The sequence below is a fragment of the Scylla paramamosain genome, chromosome 41 (assembly GCF_035594125.1).
Source record: "Scylla paramamosain isolate STU-SP2022 chromosome 41, ASM3559412v1, whole genome shotgun sequence".
NCBI lineage: Eukaryota > Metazoa > Arthropoda > Malacostraca > Decapoda > Portunidae > Scylla > Scylla paramamosain.
The window spans coordinates 7,174,467-7,184,466 of NC_087191.1; the positions used below are offsets into that span (position 1 = coordinate 7,174,467).

Here is a 10,000-nt window from a genome sequence, read left to right on the forward strand (position 1 = left end):
TAAGCGTTCCCTGTGTCCACTTCCTCGTGTTGGTGATTTGCGTGATTGCGTCATCCTCCTCCCCTCCTCTTCCTCCTCTTCGTCTTGGTGATTTCATTTACTCCTCCTTCTCTTAAGCTAACTTTATCCAAACTTTCTACCTCTCTCCCTCTCCCGCCTCCTTCCTTCCTGGTGATTTCCGAACAAACTTAACGTCTATTTGGTGACTTCTCCTGTTTTCCGCGGCAAGGTAAGGGCGTCTGGCTTAAGGTCATGGTGCTTGGTGACCGCTAAGACAAGGGAACTGACAAAGAACCTGGTGATTTTCATAGTTTTCTTGGTGATACTTAAAATTTCTGGTGACTTGGCGCGTTGTTTTGTGTTGGTGACCCGTGCGTGACTCCCTTCCCGGCCTGGTGACTCTGGTCTTGTCGTTCTTCTACTGGTGATCCTGTTTTCTCTCTCTCTCTCTCTCTCTCTCTCTCTCTCTTGGTGACTCAATCTTCCTTCCTCTGCTAGTGATTTTTGTACTGGTGACCTCCTCCCTCCTAGTGACCCTTCTTATAATAGCAATCTTTTTGTACTGGTGACTGTCCTGGTGACCCTACTCGTATACTGGTGACCTTTGACTTTGTGATCTTCCCTTTATTGGTGGTCTCTGTATTAGTAACTTTCCGTGTCTTGGTGACCTTCCTTGTACTGGTGACCTTCTTATAATGGTGGTCTTATATGTAATGACCTTTGTCTTGGTGACCTTAAATTGGTGACCTCATTTTTACTGGTGACCTTTGTCTTGGTGATATTTGACTGGTGACCTTCCTTGTACTGGTGACCTCCCTTTTACTGGTGACCTTTGTCTTGATTTTAGGTTGGTGATCTTCCTTGTACTGGTAACCTTCCTTATACTGGTGACCTTCTCATGCACTGGTGACCTTTTTTATACTGGTGACCTTTGTACTAGTGACCTTGCTTGCACTGGTGACCTTTTTTATGCTGGTGACTTTTCTTATATTGGTGACCGTCGTATACTGGTGACCTAATTTTTCCTCGTGACCTTTGTACTGGCTATCTCTGTACTGGTGACTCTACTGGTGACCCCCTACTCTCCTTTCCTTCTGCATGTACTGGCGATCTCTGTACTGGTGACCCCCTACTCCCCTTCCCTTCTGCATGCACTGGCGATCTCTGTACTGGTGATTCTACTGGTGACCTCCTACTCCCTTTCCCTTCTGCATGTACTGGCGATCTCTGTACTGGTGACTCTACTGGTGACCCCCTACTCCCCTTCCCTTCTGCATGTCCAGTCACCTTGTACACTGATGGCCACGTACAACAGGTGACCAGTATTAGGTCACCAGTTCCTCCTTGATGCAAATGACAGGTAAGTACAGTAATTCAGGTGAGCGACAAAGAAATTACGTGGAATTACATGGAATTACACGGAAACAGGACACGGGGGCGTGGTTGTCTGATAATTACTTGTTTAGTCTGGTGATTGCATGGGATTACAATTGAATTACATGGAATTACATAGAAAACAGGATACAAGGGATGGTTGGTCTTATAATTACTTGTTTACTTTGCTGATTACAATCCTACCTATTGAATTACGTGATTACAATAGACACAAGATGCAGGGTCTAATAATTCAGCTTATTTTGCTGATTATTTAGGATTACAAATTAATTACGTGGAATTACAGTGAAAATAGGATACTGGGGTGTGGTTCTCTAATAATTATCTATTTACTCGCTGATTACAATGCTATCTTGTGAATTACGTGATTACAATAGAGCCGCGAGGAGTTACAAAAGTTAAAAAGATCTGGAGGAGTAATAATTGCGCGTTTAATTTCATGATTACAATGCTGCCTGTGGAATTACATGGGATTACAACTGAAGTACATGAAATTACACAAAAATAAAAACATGATACAGTTGCCTTGGCGATTTCATAGTTACTTGGTTGTGTTAATCGCAGTGTTACCTGTTGAATTATATAGGATTACAATAGAAAAATAAGATTACTATATAGTTACGTGTAATTACACAAAAGTATGGTACAGCTGCCCCGGTGTGTTAATTTCAATGGTGCTTATTGCATTAACAGGATTACAATATAATTACATGGGATTACAATAAAATTACGTGGGATTACACAAAACAGATAAGGGAGTGACAGGGTGATTTGTGGTGTAATTGTTACCTGCCTTGTTTCGTAATTTGAATGTTACCTTTTGAATTACGTAGGATTACAATAGTTACATGGAATTACAAGTATTCAGGTTTCAGGAGGTTATTGGACTAATACGTAGTTACGAGTTTAGTTTATATGATCACAACTGGATTACATAAGCGATAAAAATAGATAACAGATTTGTTGAGCTTCGAAATTACCTGTTTTGGTATTTCTAGTTGAAGTTACTGGGGTTTCCAAGGGCGTTTTCATGATTCTAGTTGGTTACTGGGGTTTCCAAGGGCGTTTTCATGATTCTAGTTGAAGTTACTGGGGTTTCCAAGGGCGTTTTCATGATTCTAGTTGGTTACTGGGGTTTCCAAGGGCGTTTTCATGATTCTAGTTGAAGTTACTGGGGTTTCCAAGGGCGTTTTCATGATTCTAGTTGGTTACTGGGGTTTCCAAGGGCGTTTTCATGATTCTAGTTGGTTACTGGGGTTTCCAAGGGCGTTTTCATGATTCTAGTTGAAGTTACTGGGGTTTCCAAGGGCGTTTTCATGATTCTAGTTAAAGTTACTGGGATTTTCAAGGGCGCTTTCGTAATTTTAGTAAAAGTTAAGTGTTTTACTGAATGTTGTTAATTTTTCCGAAAGTGGATATCTCAAGGTGACGTGAAACAAGACAAAACTTTATGATAATTAACTAAAGCGGCGAGAGTGGGCACAGTGTGGATGTGTGATGGATGCGGTGCGCGCTGGTGCACACGCCGAGACAATGCAGCTGTGTACGTAGTGTTGTGTGGGCAGCGTACGTGTGGAGGCAGTGTGGATGTGTGATGAGCTGTGTGGATAGCAGAGGGAAAAGAGTGGATGTGGAGGCAGTGTGGATGTGTGATGAGCTGTGTGGGTAGCAGAGGGAAAAGAGTGGATGTGGAGGCAGTGTGGATGTGTGATGAGCTGTGTGGATAGCAGAGGGAAAAGAGTGGATGTGGAGGCAGTGTGGATGTGTGATGAGCTGTGTGGGTAGCAGAGGGAAAAGAGTGGATGTGGAGACAGTGTGGATGTGTGATAAGCTGTGTGGGTAGCAGAGGGAAAAGAGTGGATGTGGAGGCAGTGTGGATGTGTGATGAGCTGTGTGGATAGCAGAGGGAAAAGAGTGGATGTGGAGGCAGTGTGGATGTGTGATGAGCTGTGTGGATAGCAGAGGGAAAAGAGTGGATGTGGAGGCAGTGTGGATGTGTGATAAGCTGTGTGGGTAGCAGAGGGAAAAGAGTGGATGTGGAGGCAGTGTGGATGTGTGATGAGCTGTGTGGATAGCAGAGGGAAAAGAGTGGATGTGTTACTAGTGTGTGGCGTGGATGGTGGAGAAAAAAGACAGTGTAAGTTATCAGTGTGTGGCAGTGTGAGGAGCAGGTAGGGCGAGTGTCTGAAGGCGGCGTGAAGCAAGACAAAACGTGAATACATTTGGACGAGTGGGATTGTGGTGGTGACGAGACACAGGATGCCAGGAGAACTTTTACGCATCTAACGTCTCGACAACTGTACTCTCTGAGGAGGACAGTTGTCGAAAAGTTTGAGGAATAAAGTTCTCTTGTATTCTGTGTTTCGTCACCACCACAATCCCGAGACAAGCTGAAGTGGCGAGAACCTGGTGACATAAATCCTTGCTCTGAAGATTAGTTTAGTTTATCGCCGCGTTTAACGGGAGAATGTCTCAAGGTGGTGAACTAGACAAACTGTGGCGAAAAAGAGCTAAAATGGTGAGAACTTGGTGATTTGGTGTCTTGCTCTGGAGATTACCTACGTTTACTGTCGCGACTAACTGGGGAATGTCTCAAGGTGGCGTGAAACAAGGCAAAATGTGGCGAAAATAAACTTGAGTGGCGAAAACTCTGTGCCCTGCTGCCGTGGTCTGAGACTAGATGAGTTTACCACCACGTTTAACTGGGGAGTGTCTCATGGTGACGTGAAACAAGATGAAATGTGACGGAGAAGAGCTAAAACGCCGAGAACTTTAAATTGACGTCTTGTTTTGGAGATGAGCTCAGATTGCCGCCGCGTCTCACTGAAAACCATCCGGCGAACAGCGAGTAATGAAACAAAACTCTTCCATACTCTGAAATCTGGACGTGTTTATGTAGCCACTGCGCTCATATTACGCTAAATTATCTGTATCTTTGTATCCACTGCAGCCATATTACAGTAAATCATGAGTATCTGTGTCTTTAGCGGTGTCTGTGATAAATTCCAGAACTCCCTGTCGGCTACTGTATTTCCTTCCTCCCGTCACCTTAACTCTTCGGAAAGGGAGGTTTTAATTAATCCATTTGTCTTTTTTTTAGAAACTGGCACCTCAGTGGGACATTTCTTGCTTTCTTTCTGTTGCCTCGAGCTCTTTCTATATATAATAATAAGGAAGAACGAGTGTGTGCAAGAAAGGATAAGAATTAAGGATAAATTTTGATACTGGAAAGAAAAGCGGGTTGATTTCTATGAGCCAATGACGGAACCGAACAGATCTCTCTCTCTCTCTCTCTCTCTCTCTCTCTCTCTCTCTCTCTCTCTCTCTCTCTCTCTCTCTCTCTCTCTCTCTCTCTCTCTCGAACGGCGCATTGATGGCAGGGAAAGAATGAAGAGTAAATTTTTTGCTAGTGGAAAGAGAAACACGCTAATTTCTGGACGCCTCTCTCTCTCTCTCTCTCTCTCTCTCTCTCTCTCTCTCTCTCTCTCTCTCTCTCTCTCTCTCTCTCTCTCTCTCTCTCTCTCTCTCTCTCTCTAATCATCGGGGAGAAAACGAGGAGCATTCAAGTCAAGGAAAGAAAGAATGAAGGATAAATTTTGCTAGTGAGTGGAGAAACACGTTAATTTTCTCACCACTATTGACAGAACCCAATTTTTTCTTTCTTTCTTTCTCACTATGTAATTATCAGGAAGGACGCTAAGAAGTACTGAAAGTCAGAGGAACAATGACGAACAAATATAGCAAGAAAAGGGAGATACACTTTAATTTCTGCGTGCTATTGACAGTAGTAGTAGTAATAGTAGTAGTAGTAGTAGTAGTAGTAGTAATAGTAGTAGACATCAATGACCGCATGGCTTACCCTTTACCACTAAGACAGGTACAGTAATGAGCCAAAAAATCAATAATCCTACACCACACTCCTTCACTTACCTCAGCACCAGCCTTTCATCTCACGCCCTCTGATGTGAAGGCGTATGCTAGTCAGCTGGCGTGGCGGGGATGTGAAGGGATGCTCCGGCCTGCACGTTTTATAAGGAGAATATTAGAGGTACTGAGGTCTGATACTCTTTATGGTCTTGAGTGATATAGTGGTGATGTTCTGTGAGGATGTGAAAAGATGTCATGGTCTGCTAGTTTGTGAGTGGTCAGGTTTTGTAAGATTGTGAAAGGGGCTGAGTTGCGCTGCTCCGGCCTGCTATGAAGATTTTTTGGGTTTTGTGAGTTTGTGAAAAGATTGTCTAGTTAGTTGTAATTTGTTAGTCATCAGGTTTTGTGAAGGGATTGTGAAAAGATGATCTAGTCCATCACAATCTATTAGTTTTAGGGTTTTGTGACGAGTTTGTGAAAAGATTACGTAGTCAGTTACAGTCTATTAATTAGTTTTTTTTTTAGGGGAATATTTAAATATCCTTTGGTCTCTAACAATCTATCGGTTATCATGGCAGACTGTGAAAAAGATGATCTATCTGTTACAATCTACTAATTACTGGGTTTTGTGGGAAGATTAAAAATGTCATCTGGTCTAACAATCTAGCATCAGGATTTTTAACGAGGCTGTGAAAGGTTTCGTGGTTTAAAAGAATCTGCTGGTCATCAGCTCTTGTGACGAGAATGTTAAAACTTATCTAATCTGTTAAAATTAATTAGTTTTGAGGTTTTGTGAGGAGACTGAAAATATCCTCCGGTCTCTAACAATCTTTTCGTTATCAGGATTTTTAATGAGGCCGTGCAAGGTTAAGTGGCCTAAAAGAGTTCTTCTGGTTATCAGGTTTTGTGACGAGAATGTAAATGAACACTCTGGTCAGCTGTAATTTATTAGTTTTGGAGTTTTATGAGACTGAAAAGGTGCTGAAAAGGTTATTATTATTATTATTTTTTTTTCAAGGATGCTGTGAAGGGATCCGAGGTCTGTAAGAATCTATTGGCTATTAGATTCGTGACAGACGGTGAAAAGATACTCTGGTCGGCAAGAATCTTTCAATTTCCAAGTTTTTACATATTCTGAAAATTTGCTCTGAACTGCAACAGTTTATAAAGGACCAGGTTTTGTAACGAGACAGTAAAAAGATGCCACGATCCGCCACAATCTATAAATTCTCAGGTTTACAGCGATTATGAAATCATCCTCTATTCTGCAGCAATCTGCAAGTTACGAGATTTTGTAAAGAGATCGTGAAGGCTCCTCTCGTCTGCAGCGGTCTATTAAATGTACGTTTTTTGTGACGAAACTGAAAAAATCTTCTGGTCCTCTTCAATAAATAAGCTATCAGATTTTGTGACGAGGAGGAGGAGGAGGAGGAGGTTGTGGTGGTGGTGGTGAGTGAAAAAGAGGACACTATCCCTCTGACTAAAATTAGTGATGGTGGTGGTGGTGGTAGTGGTGGTGGTGGTGTTGGCTGTCCCCTCACTCCCTCCCCCCACGTGCTATCCAGCCATCAGAAGTAGGTCGGGAAAAGACACGCCATGAGAGAGAGAGAGAGAGAGAGAGAGAGAGAGAGAGAGAGAGAGAGAGAGAGAGAGAGAGAGAGAGAGAGAGAGAGAGAGAGAGAGAGAGGATACAGAAAGCTTTTAAATCAGGCGACACCAACTCAAGCGAGAGAGAGAGAGAGAGAGAGAGAGAGAGAGAGAGAGAGAGAGAGAGAGAGAGAGAGAGAGAGAGAGAGAGAGAGAGAGAGAGAGATAAACTAGAGAAAATAAGCCAAAATAAAAACAAATATTAAAAAAAACATGGAGACATACACAAAAAAGTGAAATAAATCAATTATATATATATATATATATATATATATATATATATATATATATATATATATATATATATATATATATATATATATATATATATATATATACTCAAACAAAAGCAAGAACGAAAACAAAACAAAACAAGAAATCTAAAAAAAGTAAAAAAACAACAACAAAAAAACAAATTAACAAGACAAAATAAACTTTTAATTCTATGCACGACTCGAGAGAGAGAGAGAGAGAGAGAGAGAGAGAGAGAGAGAGAGAGAGAGAGAGAGAGAAAATAGAGGTAGCTTTAAATCTTTGCCAGTTCCCGAGGGAGCTTCCTCTCATTTGGGGTTCGAAGCAAAGAGTGAATCAGTGAACCAAAGAGTCAGGAGTTTGGAGTTTCGAACCGGCCGTACTGGGACTAATTCACTGCCTCTAAAGGGCGCGCGTGCCTCACTTTTGTCAGCCAGTGTGTGTCAGCCCCTCCCACCCCCCTCCATCTCTCTCTCTCTCTCTCTCTCTCTCTCTCTCTCTCTCTCTCTCTCTCTCTCTCTCTCTCTCTCTCTCTCTCGTTTCTATTTATTTTTTTGTAACGTGTTTCTCTGCTTTTAATTAGGAAATGTACGTGTGTGTCAGTGTGTGTGTGTGTGTGTGTGTGTGTGTGTGTGTGTGTGTGTGTGTGTGTGTGTGTAAATCGATGTGTAATCTCTGTGAGTAAATCAATTTCTCTTACGCAAAGGTACACACACACACACACACACACACACACACACACACACACACACACAGTGATAACTCTTCAGTACTTTTAATATTTCATGCAAACTGAAAGAAAATAACAAATAACATTTTAAACAAGCAATGAACTACTGTTACTACTACTACTACTACTACTACTACTACTACTACTACTACTACTACTACAACTACTACAACTACTACAACTACTACTACTACTACACACCTACCACTCCCCCTGCCTCACAGTCACCACACCTGTACCCACACCTGCTCTCCATTAAGCCACAGACACCACTCTGCATATAGCACTCTCTTCACGCGGCCATCCATCAAAGACTGGTATTCTTCTCTATCTTTCTCTTCTCATCTCGCTCTCTTCACCAGTAGCTCTTAATGATAACAAAGGGAGGATGAACGAGGAGGATAAGATGAGATGAGGATGAAGAGGAAGAAAGGGGAGAGGATGGGGAGGTGCAGAGGTGGGAAGGATTAATTGGGTGATGAGGGAAAAGAAGAACAAGAAGGAGAAAAACAGGAATAATAATAATAATAATAATAATAATAATAATAATAATAATAATAATAATAATAATAATAACAATAATGAGGAACAACAACAACAACAACAACAACAAGTAAAAGAAAAAGAAAAGAAGAAGAAAAAGAAGACAAAAACAACACGAACAAGAACAATACCAACAACAAAAACAACAAGATGAAAAAGAAAACGAACAACAACAACAACAACAATACCACCACCACCGCCACCACCACTAAAACAAATCAATACACACACACACACACACACACACACACACACACACACACACACCTTACCCATGCTTCACATTATGCAAATTATCCAATCACGGGGCAGAGACACACGGACCAATAGGGAACGCCTCCTGGGCCTCTAATTGTGCCTCAGCCAATCACAACCCTCCAATTACCACGAGCGACAAGATGATTGGGCAGTGAGCTAAGAAGGGGGAGGGGGAGAGATAGGAAGGGGGGAAGTGAAGTGGATACAATTCAACTAGTGTGTGTGTGTGTGTGTGTGTGTGTGTGTGTGTGTGTGTGTGTGTGTGTTATTCCTTCTTACTTCCTGTTTCTCTTCCTTCGTTATTATATTTTCATGATTATCTTTTTTTCCCTCTCTTTCTCCTTTGTTTTTTTTTCTTCTTCCTTCTCTTCTGCTTCCTTTAACATGTTTCAATTTCTCTCCTATTTTCTTTCTTTTTCTCTTTTCTTTTATTTCAATCTCTCTCTCTCTCTCTCTCTCTCTCTCTCTCTCTCTCTCTCTCTCTCTCTCTCTCTCTCTCTCTCTCTCTCTCTCTCTCTCTTTATATCTTCTTTTTTTCTTTCTTTTATTGAATTCTCTCTATTCCTCCTTTACTCTTCCTTACTTTTTTCTGTTCTTTTTTCAGTGTTATTTTCATTTTTTCTTTCTCCTTGTATTTCTTTTTACCCATATCTCTCTCTCTCTCTCTCTCTCTCTCTCTCTCTCTCTCTCTCTCTCTCTCTCTCTCTCTCTCTCTCTCTCTCTCAACATTTTTAATCCCTCAATCTTTCTTCTTCCATTTGTTTCTTTTATTCATTTTCTTCTATTTCTCTTTCCTCTTTCTCAATGATTTTCGTGTAAACTTTTTTCTCCTTTTCTTTCAGTTTTTCTATTCCCCTCTTCTCTTTCCCAATTACTGTTTTCGCTTATCTTTTCGTCTTCCCTTCTTAAATTCTCATTCGTCGTCTTTCTCCTCTTTTTCTCCTTTTTCCTTCGTTTCTTTCTCTCTCTCTCTCTCTCTCTTTCTTTTGTTTTCTCGTATTGCCTTCCATTTATCTCTTCTTCCCGTTTTTCTTCTTTCCTTCAATACAGCTTTCCTTCCTCCTCCTCCTCCTCCTCCTCCTCCTCCTCCTCCTCCTCCTCCTCCTCCTCCTCCTCTTCCTCCTCCTCCTCCTCCACCTACTCCTGTCTTCTCTTTCACTTTCTATTCTTAATCTTCCTACTTATGCCATAATTCCTCTCTTTACTCTCTCCTCCTCCTCTTCCTATTCTTCTTTCTCCTCCTCCTCCTCCTCCTTCCCCTCCTCCTCTTCCTCTTTTGTCTTCTTCAGTGTCTAGAAACTCCTCCTC

General features: G+C 41.5%; 1 protein-coding gene across 2 annotated transcripts in view; it reads left to right on the plus strand.

The window, feature by feature from the left end:
* Positions 1-10,000, plus strand: part of LOC135092888 (uncharacterized) — a 71,578-nt gene that overhangs the window by 889 nt on the left and 60,689 nt on the right. The window lies entirely within an intron of this gene.